Raw genomic sequence first — 2,659 nt, forward strand, 5'->3', positions numbered from 1 at the left:
ACACACACACACACACACACACACACACACACACACACACACACACACGCCTCCCACCCCCCTCTCTTCACCTGCGCCTCACACCTCGCTGACAATAGATATTAATCATTGGCTTGCATCTTGTCAGGGTGTCAGAATGTGTGAGTGTCACATATTTTACAAGCTGCATGATTGTTGGCACTGACTGTTGACAATGATGTGATTGGTGGCCATTACTGCCCCCCCCCCCACACACACACACACACACACACACACACGCCTCCCACCCCCCTCTCTTCACCTGCGCCTCACACCTCGCTGACAATAGATATTAATCATTGGCTTGCATCTTGTCAGGGTGTCAGAATGTGTGAGTGTCACATATTTTACAAGCTGCATGATTGTTGGCACTGACTGTTGACAATGATGTGATTGGTGGCCATTACTGCCCCCCCCCCCCCACACACACACACACACATTCACACACACACACACACACACACAGACATACTTGTACTTGCATCACAATGAGGACTTTGCATTGACTTCCATTCACTTTGCAAATGCATTTATGGCTAACCCACACATTTTCCCTAACCCAGAGGTTCTCAAACTAGGGTCCCTGGACCCCCAAGGGTCCGCGAGAGTTATCCTTGGGGTCCTCAAAATTTTTCACTAAGATGTTAATTTGGTTTTTATTTTTAAAAATCCATGGAGAACAATGAATTAATAAAACAAGCATAATAAACTTAAAAAAAATATTCCCATGGCATTTAGGGGTTGAAATGARAATAAATTATCTTTTAAAACAGCATGGTGTTTATGAGGGGGTCCCTGGAATTTTTTTCCCCTTTGTAAGGGGTCCCCAGACCCAAATGGCTTGAGAACCTAACCAAAACTCAACTCACAACAAACCTCCTAATTAATAGAGCGCACAGCTTCAAACAAGTGAGGACCAGGAAAAGGTCCACAAATTCCACAAATGACCTCACTTTGTTGGTAAATATTGTGAAAGTGGTCCTTTGTATGTACTAGTACACACTTGTACACACACAGAGAGAGAACACAATAAACAAGAAGGAAGCCGTCTGCAAGACGATTCAGATTCGGACAGCTTTTGGTCCTAAATGAAAAATTCCAAAGAAACATTTCTTCAAAAAGACGTTTTCAACCAAAGCTGCTTCCATCATATAAAAAGTGGAAACCTGGATGGGAATTTTGTGTCTGAAGGCAACTGGAAGGAGCTCAAAGATAACAGGAACAATCCAACAGCGAGCTGATGTTTGCTCTCCAAGAAAAGCATTTCCCCCAAGTTCAGAGACTTTTCCCAAGGAAAACATTTGGAATACTTAAAGGGAAATGAAAGCGGTTCCTATCATCCTCCCTCACACGGTGATGAAAGAGAAGCTAAGTGTGAATTAATTGTTGGAGGAACACATTCTGCCAACGGAGTCTGCCACATTAATCCAGCCTGATATAAAAATGTATTCATCTGCGTTGGAGAAGTGATTGACATACTGCACAGGTACCATATGGTCCCCAGCAGCGACTGAAATACCACAGCGAGGGTTTTGATCAAAGCAACTTCCTATTTTCATCCCCGTGCTTCAGAGGACATCTGCATAGCAGCTTTGCCCAGGGGAACGCTGACACAGCAGGCCAGACTTCCTCAGCATCAGCACAATGAAAGTTGAAGTTTGAGTTTGTAGAAGGAGCTCARAGAAACACATKTTTCCCTTTCCAAAGCAGTCAGGGTTGAGGTAAAAACCTGGAGGGGCTCTCCCCGATGAGGGGGGGGGATAAAAGGGCACACACTCAGATGACTGCACAGAAAGAATCGAAAATGATTCAGCAGGTACAGCCGGGACCGTGTGAAGTTTAGCTGCAAATAAGAAACTCTGTTCCACCAAAAGTTTGTCCAGAGAATCTAAAAGATAACTTTCTTTCACAGTTATTTTTTCATTCATTCTGCTGTGYCTGCAGAATTCATTCAGTCAGAGGCTCCTGCTGCCGAAGTGTCACGCTTTTATTTAAATACAGTCCTGAGGCTGAAATACAGAAAAGCACTGTAATACCGTATATATACGGATTATCATTGTTGATAATCTGAATTTTAGTGCAAAAAAAGCTCCCACATGCTGAAAGACGTAGACGAACCATGAGAGCAAGTTTATGTTAACACCCCTACAACTATCTAGTCTTCTTTTTTTACATTTTACATCTTACTTTTTCTAACATCAAACTAAATGATTCATGCTGTGTATTTTCTACACTTCGTGGACTCATCCTTAGCACACTGCTTTTATACTGGATAAGTCTTATTTTAAAGGTATTATACTCCTTTATAGCACAACATAGATTAAATCCTGTATGTTCTTTACACATTTTGCCAATAAATATGATTCTGATTGTGTAACCACATGGTTGATCACAAAACTAATAACACAAAGAGGAAAAGTGACATCAATACATCTTAAAGTGCCTGTGATGTCAAWTTTTTGTAAATACATATGAATGCATTTTTAGAAAGAGGTCATTGATAAAATATTGCAAAAGAAATTTCATGTTGCTGAGATGAACAATTGTTGAGATATTTGCATGTGAATTAACAGGAAGTGATGTCAAAGGGGAATGTCTGCATGTGAACAGAGCAGTGCTACAACAGTCAACAACCCAGACT

At 41.4% G+C, this 2,659-nt stretch overlaps 1 protein-coding gene across 1 annotated transcript in view; it reads right to left on the reverse strand.

The window, feature by feature from the left end:
• Window positions 1-2,659, reverse strand: part of LOC106523132 (transmembrane protein 211) — a 56,447-nt gene that overhangs the window by 5,195 nt on the left and 48,593 nt on the right. The window lies entirely within an intron of this gene.

The sequence above is a fragment of the Austrofundulus limnaeus genome, unplaced genomic scaffold (assembly GCF_001266775.1).
Source record: "Austrofundulus limnaeus strain Quisiro unplaced genomic scaffold, Austrofundulus_limnaeus-1.0 Scaffold145, whole genome shotgun sequence".
NCBI lineage: Eukaryota > Metazoa > Chordata > Actinopteri > Cyprinodontiformes > Rivulidae > Austrofundulus > Austrofundulus limnaeus.